At 44.5% G+C, this 18,747-nt stretch overlaps 1 pseudogene; it reads left to right on the forward strand.

Moving 5' to 3' along the window:
* The first annotated feature begins 17,802 nt into the window (after positions 1-17,802).
* Positions 17,803-18,747, forward strand: LOC785763 (2,3-bisphosphoglycerate mutase pseudogene; annotated as a pseudogene).

Below are 18,747 nucleotides of genomic sequence, written 5' to 3' on the forward strand. Positions count from 1 at the left end.
GTGACACCTTGTAATTGCTCCTTTGTTTAGGCCCATTGACTGGACCATATGTCTTAGGAGTCTTTGCCAGTAGATCTATCGTATAGTAATTACCTCTGCTTTGGATTCTGCAAACACTGCCAGGCCATTCATGGGTAGAAAAGGTATCTTCAGTGACAAAGATACAGAGGAAGGGACAGGTCCAGACTTGGTAGGCCCTAAAGTTTATAGAATTATGAGGGCCCTCTTCAAGAAAAAGAATACCACATTATGAATATGAAATTTCTCAGCCCTTGTAGGCGACCACTGGAAGCGAGGGTACCGATGATTCAGGTTTATTAAATTCCCAGCAAGAGTGTGTCTTGTGTCGGGTGATTGACAGATGCGTGCAAGCAGGGTTGCCATTTGAGTAGAATTTGCTATGGCTTGTTTTGGTTCCTGCTCATGAAAACTGGCCTTCCTCTTTACCACTCAGCAAAGAAGAAGAAAGTGGAGAACAAAGGAGATGCAACTTCCAATTCCACTTTACTAAAGAGAAAAGCCAAGGCATTCATAGGTTGTTCCAGTCAACAGAACACATGGCAAAGAGTTAGAGTGGAGAAAACAGAGATATCCAGAAAAGGACATGGGGGGTCTTGCTTCTAAGACTCAGGAAGAGATGAATCAACATTGTTTTGGAGGCAACGGGGGAATGGGTGAAGTAATGAACAAAAATATCTGTCACTCATCCCACTAACCACTCTCACTGCTGTAAGTAGGCAGGTAGGTTCGTTCCTAAGCTGGCTATTTTCTCTTCCCACCTCAGCCCCTAATGGACTTCCCTGGTGGCTCAGATGGTAAAGAATCTGCCTGCACACACACAAAAAAAGAATCTGCCTGCAATGCAGGAGACCCAGGTTCAGTTCCTGGGTTGGGAAGATACCCTGGAGAAGGAAATGGCAATATACTCCAGTATTCTTGCCTGGAGAATTCCATGGACAGAGGAGCCTGGCAGGCTATAGTCCATGGGGTTACAAAGAGTCAGACATGAGTGACTAAGTCTTCAACCCCTCACACTAGTTCCATCAACTTTCTGCCATCTCTACCCTGCTGTTTGCCCAGAGGCTACCCCTCAGGCTGCAGTACCCAGGATCCCTTGCCCTCTGGTCCACAGTTGGTCTTGGCCAATGGGAAGCACCTGTAGATCAGAAGGTGAGAAGAGAGAGAGCCTAGGATATTCCTTCCCTGTTCTCTCCTTGCGTCAGTCCCACGGTTCCAGCAGGGGCTGAGCAGTCATTCTTCCCTGACCATAGCTCTTACAGGCCTAGAGATGGTGAGGGCTTCCCACTATTAGTGGTTTCTGGGAGCCTCAACATGCAAGGATGGCCAGCTTGTCCCACAGGCCTCTAATGAAAGGAAGGCATGAAGAAAGGAGGAAAGAGAAAGGGACACATGAACAGGGAAACAGGCAGAGAGCAAGACAGAGAAAGAGAGAAACATACTTGAAATGATGAAAGAACGCTTTTCCTTTGCTAAACCCAGGCTGCCCTTTCCAGGCAGGATTTCTGAAAGATATTTGAAACAGAACCTAATATAAAAGGTTAACGACTTGTAAAAGCAGCAGGGATTCATTCCCATGGGGAGAGAAAGGGGAGGAGATGACCATGTGGTCTGGAAAGGAGGCCTGTTATTTTGAAGTTGGAAGTGATGGTAAGAATGGCCCTTGGACAGGAACATTTCTGTCAACCCTTCAGAAACTGATCAGGAGTAAATAATAAAGCAAAGGACCCACTTCCCTTTGGCTGCCAAGGGGTCAGAACAATCTGGGCCAGAAGAGCCCATGAAGCCTGAGATCATGACCACCTGAACTCCAGAGAGTCACAGACCTTGAAGAAGTGCAGTAACTCCATTTCCTTTCCTGTGAGTTGGGACAGATGATGCCTGCACCACCCAGGGAGGCGGCATGAATGAAAGACTAAAACAAATGTCATGCAGAATGAGCGTGCAGCACCACGTCAGAGCTAGGTTTGTTTTTATTTGTAAGTTGGTGATTTATGGCCCCCCAAAAGATTAAGCTTTCTAATTTTACCAGCATGTTGGAGATGATAGCAGTGAGAGTCCCAGCAAGAAGCAGAATTCCACGAGGACACGCTTATAAAGAGCCTTCTTAAAGATGTGAACAGGGCCAAGGGAAACCTCAGGCATGCTGAGGCACCCAGAAGCTGCTACCACCTCTAGGCTTCTGACCAGAGCCCGGTGAGAGACGCCCCCATGGACCAAGGGCCACTCCAGGTCACTGAGCAAGGAACTCAGCTCTACTCCCAAAATTCCAGAGGATAGGCAGTAGAAAATGCCACCACACAACTTTTCTTGTTATTCCTCCTTAAACCCTCTTTGGAAGTAGGTGAAGGTATCTCTTATAAATCAACCATTTTAATGGATAAACATTAGGCTATTTATCATGAAACATAAAACAACAACAACAACAAAACAAAATTTGGTAAATTTTATCCCAGAATAATTTGTCTAGTCTTCTGTAAATAACCAACATTTTGGTTTATTAAAGAATATAAACTCAATTAAAGACTTCGGTGTCATTTTAAATCGATGGCTAGATAAATAAGTCTTATAAGAAGCCATGGCCCACAGCTCTCCCACTGACCATCAGCTCTTGCCTTTAGTGGTGGGTCCATCTGCCCACTGACCACTACCCTAACATCTGTTCCGTATATTAGTCCTTATTCAGCTTTTAAGAAAGGAGGCCCAGTGATCCAACTAGTGGTCAGGTTGCTGAGTGAGCTAAAATATTGGGTAGAAGCTTGTGACTTACCTATTTATAAGCTTTCTTTTATCCACTTCACTAGCTTTCTCTCACTACACATGCCCTTATAGTAGTTTAGTTACTAAGTTGTGCCTAACTCTTTTGTGACCTCAGGGACTGCAGCCCACCTGTCTCCTCTGTGCATGGGATTTCCAAGGCAAGAATACTGGAGTGAGTTGCCATTCCCTTCTCCAGGGGAATCTTCCCAACCCAGGGATCAAACCTGCATCTCCTGCATTGGCAGGAAGATTGTTCACTGTTGAGCCACCAGGGAAGACCACTCATGACCTTGCTACTGCTTAAAAAAGACTCAACTGTATTTCACCAAGGAAATTTTATGCAAGCCAAAGCCCTTCTTGTTGGCCTATGGGTACCTGCGGCCTGTCTGTGCACCAAGCTTTTTCCATAAGGAATTGGTTCCCAAGAACTGCATCTAAAAAATAACTTGCTATTGATTATCTTCCTGTGTTAGAGAAGAGCCAAAAGACATCAAAATCTTATGACCAAGAGACATAAAATGAGCAGATGCTCTTTGCTCTGGGTCATTACTTTCTTCAGCCTGCTTAAGGATTCTGTAAATTACCAAAAATAAGTGATGCAAAGACAAAGTAAGGTTGGGGAGTAAAGCTAACCATAAAAGGGCTACTCTACCCAGCACACCCCTGATCTGTCAGTCTCTTCACAATTCCATGCCTTGAGTAGGATACCTGACCAAACATCTTTCTCTAGGCTTAAATTCTATACCTGCTTTGGAGGTCAGATGATGAAAATTAAAGGGAAAATAATCGGATAAGCTCTATTTGAGTTACAAAATTTCAGAGATGGGCTTTCTTGGCCTAATCAGTATAAAACAATACTTTATTATGAAGCATCTTTTACTCTGTATCCAAAAATGCCTTTCAGAGCAAATTTATTTGTGATTTGGGCATTTTAAGAGTTTCATCCAGAAAAGACACTGAAGCCTTTAGTAGAGATTTGAAATAAACTAGAAGTTCAACAAATAAATAAACGGAGAAGGCAATGGCACCCCACTCCAGTACTCTTGCCTGGAAAATCCCATGGATGGAGGAGTCTAGTGGGCTATAGTCCATGGGGTCGCTAAGAGTCAGACACGACTGAGCAACTTCACTTTCACCTTTCACTTTCATGCATTGGAGAAGGAAATGGCAACCCACTCCAGTGTTCTTGCCTGGAGAATCCCAGGGATGGGGGAGCCTGGTGGGCTGCTGTCTCTGGGGTCGCACAGAGTCAGACATGACTGAAGCAACTTAGCAGCAGTAGCAGCAGCAGCAGTTCAACAAGGGGCATAGATATAGTCCTCCCAAAGAGGATCTAAACAAATCCAGCTGCCTCAGCCTCAGGATGTCTTGCATGGGAACACACCCTGACTACCAGTTGGTTTCCCATCCTCTGCCATGGCTTGGCTTATCTTCTCTCTGGCTTGCACTGCACTCATCCGAATTGCCCTCTGTCTTCCAGTGCAGGTCATTCAGACCCCATGAAACTTCAGGATAGTTAGGAACTGCCCTACTGATGTTTTTCTCAGGAAACAGAAAACCAAGACATCTGCTGCAAATGAGGGGATGAAACCTAGAAGTAGTGATGGGGTAGAGTGATTGAGGAGGGTGATAAAGTTTCAATGAGTCATTATGGAACCAAACCGAAGAGGTTCAGGGGGTAAGGGTTGACATCTATAATGCATAAGGATGACACCATGATGGACTTTCACAGGCATTGCTAAGCAGCAGGACTTGAAGAACTGGTGGTTGGATTTATCTAGAGTTGGGATTGTCAGGGTGCTAACTGTCAGTGGAGGACTGTCAGCTCAGGAGGCAGGGAGGGTAACGAGAATAGTCTTAGTGGAGTGACTGATGAAAAACATAGTAGTAGCAAAGAAGAGAAACTCAGAAAGCACTGATGCCAGGAAGCCTGGCAGAGCTAGGAACTGGAGAGCTTGAAGGATGGAAGAGCGTGTCTGGTGGGACTGGCGATACGGGGAGAAATAGGGAAAAGACCCAGAGAAGGCGATGGCACTCCCACCCCAGCACTCTTGCCTGGAAAATCCCACAGACGGAGGAGCCTGTGGGGCTGCCGTCTGTGGGGTCGCACAGAGTCGGACACGACTGAAGCAACTTAGCAGCAGGGAAAAAACCAAGAGTGGAAATTCCAAATTTAAGGCAGGATGAAGGGGGAGGGAGGCAGGTAACCTGGTTCAGGGTGCGGCTGTGGCAATTAGTGGACAAGGTAGAGGGGAAGAGAGGAGTGAGGGGTCTGGACTGAGCTGTTAGATGACCTGTCCTTGTGAATCTTGAGGTCAATTAGCCTAATGTCAGAAATCTTGCCACAGAACATGGAGCTGCTAACAGCAGTGCTGTAATCAGAGCCCAAGCCTCCAGGATACCTATTATTTTTTTTTTTTAGGAAGGTTTTATTTTTTTATTATATCAGATGACTCAAGTGCTAAGAATCCACCTGCCAATGCAAGAGACTCAGGTTTGATCCCCGGGTCTAGAAGATCCTTTGGAGGAGGAAATGGCAACCCGCTCTACTATTCTTGCCAGGATAATCCCGTGGACAGAGGACCCTGGTGGGCTATAGTCCATGGGTGGCAAAGAGTCAGACATGACTGAGCACAAGCACAGAACATTTATTTATGTATTTTGGCCTTGTTGCATGGCATGTGGGATTTCAGTTCCCCAGTTAGGAATCAAACCCACATCCCCTGCAATGGAAGCACAGAGTCTTAGGCAGAGACTGCCAGGAAGTCCTTTAGCCACCATTTTTCACGTGTTTTCCTTTAGTAAAAAACTGCCCACCCCTCCTGGTAACCACCATGCAGCTCACGACAAAGAAAGCTTCATGAAGCCTCACTTAGATCTCTGATTCCAACTGTTGCGATGACAGCTCCTTCCCTGTTCAGGAAAATCCTGGGGTTGAGAATCCTGGCCCCCATCAACCTCCTCATGCTGGCACTCCGTCCTTAAAGTGCCTGCCTTGAGGCTGGCGTGGGAAAAAAAAAAGATAAAATGGACAAAAATATAAAGAAGGGTGAGGTTCTCAGTTATTTTCTCCTAGTTTAGGTCTTGGCTCCTCTACAGGCCTGTGTCTGAGCTGGAGATGTCATAAGTACGAGCCCTCAGGTAGATTAGCTCCTCTCTTTTCACCTCCTGGTCTTCTTTTGGTTAAGGGAAGAGCTATTACTTGATTACTCAAAACTAATTTTCTTCTACAACTGTTTCTCTTGCTTTTGCCTGACCTATAAACAATTCCATATGAAAATGTGCTTCTTGCATCCTTGCCATGCCTTCCCCAAAGCAATATGGGGTCAGAAACTAAGCATTCAGTTTAGTTCCAAGATAGAACTTTTGGCGTCCAATCATGGTCCAAGGTTTTGGTGCATATTCAAAAGTCAATACCACCATCACAAACCAAATAGGAAGAATTGGAACAGTGTTTTTTTTCCAAAATGGAAAAAAAAAAAAGCTAGAAGGAAGGGAAACTGCCATCTTTGTAAATTACCCTACCTCCCGAGGCTTTTGTTTTCTCGTGCACTGAAACATCTGAGGTGTCTTTCAGCTTTAAACATCTATATGTAAATAAATAAATAGCTTTTATGGACCCCTAAAGAAATTTGTTCACAGAGAAAAAGAAAAAGTCTGGTTTGGCTTGATTTTTTTCCTTGGAAACACTGATAGAAATCCTGCACCAGTGTTGTTCCTCTTCACATCTTTTTTTCTTGTTATTCCTTGCCTCTCATATCTCAGCAGAGAGCTTATCTTCACTCTATTTCCAAAATCTTCCATATTACCCTGGTAGTGTCTTTGTAACTCTATTCACCGTATTGAAGTTTGGGATACAGTTTTCTTGAAAGATAACACCCACAGCTAAATTCTTATAAAAGACTGTCGCTTGGGTTTGAAGAGTAGAAATGAGTTGGCAGTAAAGATAAGGGCCTCCTTTCACGTTAAAACTGAAGAGTTCTGAAATCTTTAAGAAGCCCAATTATTAACTGCATACTTCGCCGACAATGCCAAAATAGATTCGTTATACTTTACAGTAAAGAAATGACACCTTTAGCAAAAGGCAGGGACAAAAATTCCGTTTAATCATCATTTATACAAGAACTCGGAGTCCCAGCATGACATATCCCTTATCGCTTCAAATATTACGTCATTTATTCCCAGCTTAGTTCAATCCCCTTGTGCTGAATGTCTTCCTTTACTGAAATTGATCTTTGTTAATACCAGGCATAATGTGTTCTCCATCTCTTAAAGGAAACCAATGGATTCCTGCCATGACAGGAGATAACTGGAAATCTATATACTCCGGATACCAATTCCCCATCAATACACTGAAATGTCTTTTCTTTAAAAATAACAGCCCTGCATGAATTTGATCACTTTCCCAAATTAGTGTAATTGATGCACCCTGAGGCCTTAATGATTCAGAAAGTGCATACTCGAGGGATATTTAAATAGCTGTTTTGTAGGAAGATAAAATGTGTGCCAATTTCATTGAATACACATTCCCAGAGTTTAGGTAATGCTCAGAGCTTGACCAAGGGCTGGTCAATGCGTCAGGAAGGTTGCCCTTAAATAACACAGAGGGCAAATGGTTTTGCATGCACATGATCATGCTTTTTCCGGGCCTTCAGTGAAAGATGCAAAATTATTACAGTAGAAATTATTAAGCCAGTTGCTTCTAAAACTGAGAGGAACCTCAGTTTTTGAGCCTGTGAAAATTTTTGGTGACTGCAACCTTGAAATTAAAAGATACTTGCTCCTTGGAAGAAAAGCTATGACAAACCTAGACAGTGTACTGAAAAAAAGAGACATCACTTTCCTGACAAAGGTCAATATAGTCAAAGCTATGGTTTTTCTAGTAGGCATGTACTAATGTGAGAGTTGGACCATAAAGAAGGCTGAGCACCAAAGAACTGATGCTTTCAAACTGTGCTGTGGGAGAAAACTCTTGAGAGTCCCTTGGACTTCGAGGAGATCAAACCTGTCAATCCTAAAGGAAATCAACCCTGAATATTCATTGGAAGGACTGATGCTGAAGCTGAAACTCTAGTACTTTAGTCATCTGATGCAAAGAGCCGACTCATTAGAAAAGACCCTGATGCTGGGAAAGATTGAGGGCAAGAGGAGAAGAGAAGACAGAGGATGAGATGTTTGGATGGCATCACGGACTCAAAGGACATGCATTTAAGCAAACTCTGGAAGATAGTGAAGGACAGAAAAGCCTGGTGTGCTGCAGTCCATGGGATCACAATCAGACATGACTTAGTGACTGAACAACAATAATAATTTCTACTTCCCAGGGGCTATTTGCTGATGCTGAATCTAAATGAGGTGCCAAGGCATTCTTAGATCTTCAAAACAGCTCCTAGGATCTCTGGATATGTCAGCAAATTTGGAAAACTCAGCAGTGGCCACAGGACTGGAAAAGGCCAGTTTTCATTCCAATTCCAAAGAAAGGAAATGCCAAAGAATGCTCAAACTACCACACAATTGCACTCATCTCACACACTAGTAAAGTAATGCTCAAAATTCTCCAAGCCAGGCTTCAGCAATATGTGAACCATGAACTTCCAGATATTCAAGCTGGTTTTAGAAAAGGCAGAGGAACCAGAGATCATATTGCCAACACCCACTGGATCATGGAAAAAGCAAGAGAGTTCCAGGAAAACATTTATTTCTGCTTTATTGACTATGCCAAAGCCTTTGACTGTGTGGATCACAATAAACTGTGATCTTAAAATTCTGAAAGAGATGCAAACACCAGACCACCTGAGCTGCATCTTGAGAAACCTGTATGCAGGTCAGGAAGCAACAGTTAGAACTGGACATGGAAAAACAGACTGGTTCCAAATAGGAAAAGGAGTAAAGGCTGTATATTGTCACCCTGCTTATTTAACTTATATGCAAAGTACATCATGAGAAACGCTGGGCTGGAAGAAGCACAAGCTGGAATCAAGATTGCTGGGAGAAATGTCAATAACCTCAGATATGCAGATGACACCATCCTTATGGCAGAAAGTGAAGAACTAAAGAGCCTCTTAATGAAAGTGAAGGAAGAGAGTGAAAAAGTTGGCTTAAAGCTCAACATTCAAAAAACTAAGATCATGGCATCTGGTCCCATCACTTCATGGGAAATAGATGGGGAAACAGTGGAAACAGTGGCTGACTTTATTTTTTTGGGCTCCAAAATCAGATGGTGATTGCAGCCATGAAATTAAAAGACACTTACTCCTTGGAAGGAAAGTTATGACCAACCTAGACAGCATATTAAAAAGCAGAGACATTACTTTGACAACAAAGGTCTGTCTGGTCAAGGCTTTGGTTTTTCCAGTAGTCATGTATGGATGTGAGAGTTGGACTGTGAGGAAGGCTGAGTGCCGAAGAGTTGATGCTTTTGAACTGTGGTGTTGGAGAAGACTCTTGTGAGTCCCTTGGACTGCAAGGAGATCCAACAAATCCATCCTAAAGGAAATCAGTCCTGGGTGTTCATTGGAAGGACTGATGTTGAATCTGAATCTCTAATACTTTGGCCACCTGATGTGAAGAGCTGATTCATTGGAAAAGACCCTGATGCTGGGAAGGATTAGGGGCAGGAGGAGAAGGGGATGACAGGGGATGAGATGGTTGGATGGCATCACGGACTCAATGGACATGAGTTTGGGTGGACTCCGGGAGTTGGGGATGGACAGGGAGGCCTGCCGTGCTGTGGTTCATGGGGTCACAAAGAGTCGGACACAACTGAGTGACTGAACTGAACTGAATCTGTGAAACTTCTCCCTACACATATCCTCACTTTCTCTAGGGCAGGAGTGCTGCTCATGGAGGCTATTCTGGGAATATTGAATACATGAATGAATAAAATCCTCCACCAACATCTTACAGGTATGCTCCAGCTGCATATTAGCTAGTAGGAGCTGGCTGCATACTCTCAGCTAAAAGGCAGCAAGTATACTTCTACTCATCATTTCTAAGCCCTTGGCAGATATAAATAATCACTCACAGCATTCTTCCCAAATATGACCTTCAAAATATTTCTCAAGACAATGTTCCAGGCAGCCACTGTGTTTAGAGTTGACATCAGAGATAAAATCCATTTGAAATCTCCAAGGCTATCCATATCATGGCCAGGGTGTAAAGTCTCCCAATGAACTTATGTTTGAATCACTGATTGATCATAGCTGGCACCATGGATAGTCAGGACTGCCGTCTGACTAAGGGCAGACTGTGCTTTTTGCCAAAGGGCCCTGCATAGGGACTTCTTATTTGGTTTACTTCTGCCTGGCAGTCTTTGACCCTGCCCACCCTACTTTTCTTCGCAAGTGAAGAAGCCCATTGTCTTCCACCTGCAGTCTCTAGCCTTCCTGATCTTGGCCCAAAACTCCTACCCCTACCCCCAGAAGTTAAGCAGGTTAATAACAAGCCCCTCTCTTGTTCTTCGCTTGTGTGTCAATAATTCCTTCTGTGTAGCTTCTGACCTCATGTGGCCTCTGACACCTTGCTCCCTGCTGATCAGAATCTTGCCTGAATCCTTAATCCTCTGACACCTGCGTGTCTGTTCCCAGTGTCCTGGATATTTGCCTATAGCTCTCATGACCCCTGGAAGCATCAGGCACATCATGCTGGATGCTTCTCAAGACTTTACTGGGGAAAGAGCCAACATTTATTGCCTGCTTTTTTTGGTGCCAGCTCCTTTAAATCCATTACCTAATTTAATTTTCAAAACAAAGTCAAGAGGTTGATACAGCACCATTGTAACCTGTATGGGGGAGTGAGAGGGAACCGGAGATTTAGAGACATTAAATAACATGCATGAGGTCACAGGGCTGGTAGATGGCAGAGCTGGGATTTAAGATCTGACCCTAGAATCTGAACATCACCTGTTCACTTCACTGCTTCCCAAATTGATGTATACAGGGCTGGACGCTTGGGGGTCCCACATTATAGGGAAGGTAACTCTCCTACTCTTCCTTCCCCACCACCTCTAACTCAGGCTTAACTTGTCAATACAGGCTCATGTGACTCACGTGAGGAGAGGGATAAAAAGCAGACTTCTTTGGGTATAAGAAACCCAACACAGTGATTTGTGGCATGGGGCCTGATAATTAACTAAGTAGGATCCTTTGCAATGAGACAACCTCACTTGTTTTTATTGCCTCATTAAAGTGTGAGTATTAAGCAAAATAAGAATATAAATCTTATTGGAGGATGCTGACGTTTACAACAGTATACGCCCAGCTCAGTTCTCGATAGAGAACAGTCTTTATTGAAGGCCGTAAACATTTCTGCATGCTGGGGGGAAATACTACCACTAAAGTAGCTCTGGTTTAGTCATTTGGTAAATGAATAGACAAGTCCCAGCAGGATTCTTGGGGGGCAGTCATTAAGACCACCATATCCATGAGCAGCATCTTGTACATTTCTCCCTGGAGGTGCTCTGGCATGTGGGGCAACGTATCCTCATTTGAGGGGACTGTTCTGCGCACTGCACGACATTATCTCTCTCAGAACAGACCCCTTTCCTTGTCCAAATACTTCAGTGCACTTCCTAAAGAACTCATACAGGTGGTACCGCCACCTATGTGGAGTACCAGGACAGGAATCAGGAATCCAAGGGAAAGTTTTCCCTTCCTCAAGCCCCAGTTGTTCCCTCTATATACAGAGGAGAGTGCCAGTTACTTCTGGCTTAACCTGTGATTGTTCAGAACAACAGAAGAAGAGAAAGCAGTTGGGAGAAGAAGAATAGAGTAAAGATTGTCAAAGGATATTTTTTCACAAAAGGTAAAATCATGACCCTTACACAAATATAAAATGAACATATGTCATTATTAATGATGAAACTAGTCAGATGTTGCAACTAGTTCAGGGGAGGATTCAAGAAAACACATATAGATCATCAAGAATGCTGAGATATAACCGAATCACTTTACAACTGAAACTAACACAACATTGTAAACCAACTATATTTCAATAAAAATTTCAAAAAGAATGCCGAAATAAATACAGAAAGATACAAAGGTATTGTAGGGCAGTGATCAATTGCCTCTCTGCTGGACACAGTTTGCATTTCTATGGGCAAGAATCACTTGCATTACTACCAGTATTCCACATCTTGACAGGGTTGTAAAATAGCTTTAGACGAAGAAAGATGAATCAGAAGGGTGGTATAAGCAGGACACCCAGCAATCAATTTTGTCTGTTTCCAAAGTCTTTCACACATTTTTCCTGACAAGATGGTTAGATGTAATGGATGGCCCTAAGCAGGGACTCTGTCCTGCCCCTACTCCTAACTAAGCCAAAGGTGGGGCAACATAAACACCAGAAGATTTGGGGACCTTGGGGGTAGATAGCATATATGCTAGGATTCTCTCTTGTTCCCTGGAAGGAGACAAGGAACACCAATGTTTTCTCATAAGCTATAGCAGGAAAGATGCAGAGATGGTATAGAAATGGCTTTATAGGATCTCTTCACACAGAATAAAATGCCAACTCCTTATCATGGCCTATCAGATCTGGTCATGCCCCACCTCTCTCCAATCTCTCTTCCTTCTGCATACTCTAGCTAGTCTAGCCTCTTTCTGTTCACCATACAGGACAAATTCATCCCTATCTTGGAGACTTTGTGCTTTTGCTTCCTCCTACTGAAAATGGAAGGACTGATGCTGAGGCTGAAACTCCAATACTTTGGCCACCTCATGAGAAGAGTTGACTCATTGGAAAAGACCTGGATGCTGGGAGGGATTGGGGTCAGGAAGAAAAGGGGACGACAGAGGATAAGATGGCTGGGTGGCATCACCGACTCGATGCACATGGGTTTTGGTGAACTCCGGGAGTTGGTGATGGACAGGAAGGCCTGGTGTGCTGTGATTTACGGGATTGCAAGGAGTCGGACATGACTGAGCAACTGAACTGAACTGAACTGATTGAAAATCTACTTCTCCAGATTTTCACAAGGTTGTTTCTTTCTCATCATTCTGTTCCAACTCAAATGCCATGCTTAGAAAGACCTGCCCCCCTCCTGGCTCCCTTCACAGTACCCTCATCTCACCTCTTTTCATTTATTTTGTTTTCTTGTCTATTACCTGGCTTCCCTTTCTAGAATTATAATTTCTCAGAGCAGGACTCTTGGACTTGGGGACTGCGCATCCTGGTACCTGGATTATGGTGATGCTCCATGAATACTCTCAGATCACCTAGGTGCTCAGGCAGCCTAGCTGAGGCAGCCTGCTGTTCTCTCTTGCGGCTGAGAGTAGCACAGGTGTGATACTTGGATCTGGCCTCCTAACTGGGACCAGATGTTCTTAATGGATTTAGGATGAATTGTAATTGCTAAGAAGCAAGAAGGAGGGTGGGCATTTTAGGAACTAACAGCTTGGCTAGGCACCTCCATGGCCCAGTTTCTGATACCTCAAAATTATGGTAGCCCTTTAGGAATAGAGCTCATGCCAAGAAAAGTGAGGGAAGGAAATAACCTTGAAGTAACTGAGCTGATCTTGAATTGGTGAGATTGTGTTTTCTGATACCATGTAGAATGAAACTCAAGACAGTTAAAGAAAAATCTTAAAATTATGTTTTGGACATCTGAGATGTATGGCCTGAAATTATTTTACTTTCTGCATAAACAATTCTCTGGGCTAACCATCAAATGTTGACCTCACATGAATGTTGCATATTAATGTGTATAAAAGGCCACCAGGGTCAGAGGAGAAGGTTGCCATTTTGCTTTCACTAACCTACGCAGTTGTTCTCTGCCATCTTGAACTGAATATTCTGTCTTACCATATTTATTTGCCTTGTCAGTATAACAAGGGCCGTGGAGGGAAGGAGGGCTTCCATGGTGGCTCAGTGGTAAAGAGTCTGCTTGTGATGCAGGAGACATGGGTTCGATCCCTGGGTCAGGAAGATCGCCTGGAGGAGGGCCTGGCAACCCACTCCAGCAACCCCCTCCAGTATTCTTGCCTGGAGTATTCCATGGGCAGAGGAGCCTGGTGGGCTACCATCTATAGCATTGCAAAGAGTTGGACACGACTAAAGTGACTGAGCATGCATGTACATGGAGGGAAGGAGGTGGGTGAAGGAGAGAAAATAGGGCATCCCTAATGATTGCTAAAGGAACTCTGAGGACATCAACTCATGCTTTCAACACACATTAATTAAATGCTTGCATGTGTCAGGCTCTATTTCAGGTACTTGAGACACAGCAGAGAACAAAATAGATGATCAGCTCTGTCCTTGTGAATCTTATATTCTAGCAGAGGAAGAGGATAATAAATGATAAGTAAGTAATAAACAAGTAAACTGCATTGCAGGTTAGAAAGAGGTGAGTGCTTAGAAAAGGAAAAAAGTAGATCAGGATGCAAAGGATCAGGAGTGGGAGGCAGAGGGTAGAGCAGGCAGAGATATTAAATAAGGAGCAGGAGAGACCTTATCTGAGTAAAGACTGAAGGAAGGGAGGAAGGTCCCTGAGCATCAGGTTGAGGGAACAACTAGATGAATAGCCTTGCATGCTGCTGTTTGTTTAAAGACAAGGACAAGGAGAAGGCCAATGTGCCCAGAGCCAGTTGTCGGGGGACAGTGGGGGTAGTGGAGTCAGGGAGTTAATAGGGACTGGATCATGAAGGATTTTATAGGCTTTCACTCTGAATGAAATGGGAGATACATTCATTTCCTGTGGCTGCTGTATAGCAAACGACCACAAACTTGGTAACTGAAAACATCAGAAATTTATTTTCTCACAGTTCCAGTCAAAGCGTCAGCATGGCTGTGCTCCCCAAAGCTCTAGGGAAGGATGTGCTCCTTGCCTCGTCCAGTCCCAGGGCTACATCGCTCCAGTCTTTGCCTTGTGGCCATATTACTTTCTCTTTTGCTTGCTGGCAAATCTTTCTCTGCTTCCCTCTTATAAGAACACATGTGATTATATTTAGGACTTGCCTAGATAAGACAGGATCATCTCTCCATCTCAAGACCCTTAATTATATCAACAAAGGCTCTCCCCTTTTCCAAATAAGACTCTCACAGGTTGCTGAGATTAGGGCATGGATATTCTTTGGGGGACCATTTTGCAGTGAACCACAGGGATCATTGTGGGGTTTTGAGCAAACCTAATCTGATTTCCCTTTTCAAAACACAAAGGGATCCCTTTGGTAGTGAGGGACAGTCTTGAAGCAGCAGGAAGGCTTAGGATAATTCAAGTGAGATGCCCTTGATAATTCAAGGGTGGTAGCAGTAGAGATAGTAAGAAACGATCAGTTTGTGACTATATTTTTAAAAGTAGAAATAATGGAATCCACTAAAAAAATTAGAAACCAAGGATAAAAGAAAGACAGGTGTCAAAGGTGACTTCAAAGTTTGCCACCTGGTTAACTAGAAAAATGGAGTTGCTGTTGACTGAGACGGTTCAGGGCTTCCAGTGGAGCAGGCTTGAATGAGAAGAATGACAGTGCATTTGGACAAGTTAAGTCTGAGGCAGAGATGCAGAGTAGGCAGTTACATATGATAGCGTGGAGTTCAGAACTCAGGACTGGGATGGAGATCTGTAGATGGTATTTAAAGCCAAAAGGCATGATGAGATCATCAAGGAAATGAAGTCAGAGAGAAAAGAAAAGAAGTTGGAGCCCCAGGGCCTACTAACCCTGAAAAGGTGGGGAGAAGAGGATGAATCAGAAAAGACTGAGGAAGAAACGCAGGAGCATGGGGTCCTGGAAGCCACATGAAGAAAGCATAGCAAGGAGAGAGGGTTCACTCACGTCAAATGATGCTCATAGGTCAAGTAAAATAAGGACTGTGGTTTTCTTCAGATTCAGCCATTTGGAGGTCATCTGTGATCTTAACAAGATGAATTTTATGGGATGAGTTTAGGAGAGACAGGAGGAAAGAACTGAGGATAGCTAGTAGCTACATCTCTCCAGGGAATTTTGTTGCAGAGAAATGGGATGGTTGCTGGTCGGGAAAAGAAGAGTACAGAAAAAGGTGAAGTGCTGTTTGTGCTGTTTAGGACTTTTAAATTTTTATATGGGAGCCATAACTGCATGCTTACACACTCAGGGGAATGACTCAGTAGAGAGGGAACATTGATGACGCAGAAGAGAAAAAGATAGATTATTAGAAGAGTGTCCTTGGAAAGAAAAAAGGAGATGGATGTTCATCTGAGCTAATGTACACAGAGGCAGAGTATATACGAGATGCTGGTCCAGGTAGATGTGGTGGTGAGGATCTGTAGAAATTCTCTTCTGATGACATCACTTTCTCAGAAAATTGCAAATGAGGTCATCTGTCAAGAGCAAGGATAGAGAAGGGGCTGTGGGGAGTTTGAGAGTCATTTCGGAGGATGAAAGAGTGTATGGGGGTGGAAGTGGTCTCCTTTTTAGCGAGCATGTGCTGTATGGATCTCTGTTAATGAATTTGGTGTCTGGAGAAGACTAATATTACCAAATACTGCAGCCATATCTCTGTTGAGGATGACAGAACATGAGGCTTTAGGGAAGGCAGAGTTTGAGAAGCTTAGACTTGGTAGGCCAAGTTATACAAGTCCTTTTTGCATAAAACTTTCAAGTCTGGTGGGAGATTTGGTGAAGGAGAGCTTGAGGCTAGAATGGCATCTGGAGCAAAGGTCTGCTCTGATCTTAGAAGCTGGGGGAAAAGGAGCAGTCATAAAAAGAAATGAGGCCAAGGACCCGCCTGTGGTCAAAGAGAGTCAGCACATGCTGTGGCCTTTTTTGGATAGATGACCTAGACCACAGGCCAGGATAGCTGCTTAGCCTCAAATGCTCTCTGACCCAGTACTGGGGGCTTCCTTCTAAATCACCTGACAGAAATGACCATGAACTGAAAGGTCCAAGCCAACATCTGGGAGCTCAAAAGGGCTATGACCACTTAGGGGCTGGGACAAATATTCAGAGCCATAGTCTCCCCAGTGAGGGGAAGCAAGAGCAGTGGGCAATGCAGTGGAACAGAGACGATGGCAGTGAGTCATGTGACTCATCTAGGGTGAGGCTGCCCACCCCCCAACAAGCTGGGTCACTAGCCTTCTGACAAGGAGGCAATCAGCGCAGGTCCCAGACTTTCATCCTGTAACTTGTTCTTTAGAGAAGAGACTTCTGCCAAGTGGCCTAGCCTCGAGCAAGTTGGCCAACTTTATTCAGGGTTTTGGCTAGCCCTTCCCAGCACTGAGAGGAAATGGGAGAGACTGAAGAATGTGGATTAAGCACCTCCAGCTGCTGACATGTTGCTGACAGTGGCAGATAAGATGGGATGAGTGGCATGCGCTGAATGCAAGCTCTAATAGCACTCGACTCGACTGCATTCAGCAAGCTGGAGTTCGGGGTACTTGAAATTATTTATTTAGATCCATCAGCCCTGTTTGGGAAGCCTGATTAGTGTCAGCAGACGCCTGTGAGGAGCCCAGGGAACCACAGAGTAAATGTGTCAGGGCTCACAGTTGCCTAGCCCACGCGCTGCCGCCCCTGCTCCAGGCAGTTCTGGATGCACTTCCTCCTCTTCCTCCTGATTGTGGAAGAGTGAAAGGGGACTGTCATAGTGATCCAGGCAACTCTCGAACAATCCAAAGGCCAGGTTTGTTATTAATTCCTGAACTTCCCAAAGGAGGGAAATACATAATTCTTTATGAACATCTAAAATGGAGGCTGGAGGGACTTACCTGGTGGTCCAGCGTTTAAGATTTTGCCTTCCAGTGCAAGGAGTGTGGGTTTGATCCCTGGTTGGGGAGCTAAGATCCTACATGTCTCTCCGCTGAAAAACTAGAACATAAACAACAGAAGCAATATTATAATAAATTCAATAAAGACTTTAAAAATGGTCCACATTGATTTAAAATAAAATGGAGGTCAGAGCAAAGAACAGCAGCACTCTGACACAGCAGAGCCTCGGTGAGTAGGGAAAGCGATCATGATGCTGGGAGTGGGCCACTAGCCCTCAGACCTCGGGCAGGACCCGTTACCTCTCTGATCCGCACGTTCTCATGTGTGAATTAAGAGATCAGATCTTGGATGAGCCCTGGGAGACGCTGGCTGTTCGGTTTTCTGAGGAGCGGCTGCTACTGGTGGCCTTTTTGCAGATATATTGTTGTCACTGAACACTGGCCCTAGAGAAGCTCAGCCATCAATATGTCCAAGTACAAACTGATTATGTTAAGACATGGAGAGGGTGCCTGGAATAAAGAGAACCGCTTTTGTAGCTGGGTGGATCAGAAACTCAACAGTGATGGACTGCAGGAAGCGCAGAACTGTGGGAAGCAACTCAAAGCACTAAACTTTGAGTTTGATCTCGTGTTCACATCCATCCTGAACCAGTCTATCCACACAGCCTGGCTGATCCTGGAAGAGCTGGGGCAGGAGTGGGTTCCTGTGGAGAGCTCCTGGCGTCTCAACGAGCGTCACTACGGAGCCTTGATCAGTCTCAACAGGGAGCAGATGGCATTGAATCATGGCGAGGAGCAGGTGAGGCTGTGGAGAAGGAGCTACAACGTGACCCCTCCTCCCATCGAGGAGTCCCATCCTTACTACCATGAAATCTACAACGACCGGAAATATAAAGTGTGTGATGTGCCTTTGGATCAGCTGCCACAATCCGAGAGCTTAAAGGATGTTCTGGAGAGACTCCTTCCCTACTGGAATGAGAGGATTGCTCCTGAAGTATTGCGTGGTAGAACCGTTCTGATATCTGCTCATGGAAATAGCTGCCGGGCACTCCTGAAATATCTGGAAGGTATCTCGGATGAAGAAATTATCAACATTACTCTTCCTACTGGGGTCCCCATTCTCCTGGAACTGGACGAGAACCTGCATACTGTTGGGCCTCACCAGTTCCTGGGCGACCAAGAGGCTATCCAAGCAGCCATTAAGAAAGTTGACGATCAAGGAAAAGTGAAACGAGCTGACAAATAAAGTTTTTCCCACGTGCTGGCTAGGAATAGCTGCAGAAGGAATGGCA

Source organism: Bos taurus, chromosome 10 (assembly GCF_002263795.3).
Source record: "Bos taurus isolate L1 Dominette 01449 registration number 42190680 breed Hereford chromosome 10, ARS-UCD2.0, whole genome shotgun sequence".
NCBI lineage: Eukaryota > Metazoa > Chordata > Mammalia > Artiodactyla > Bovidae > Bos > Bos taurus.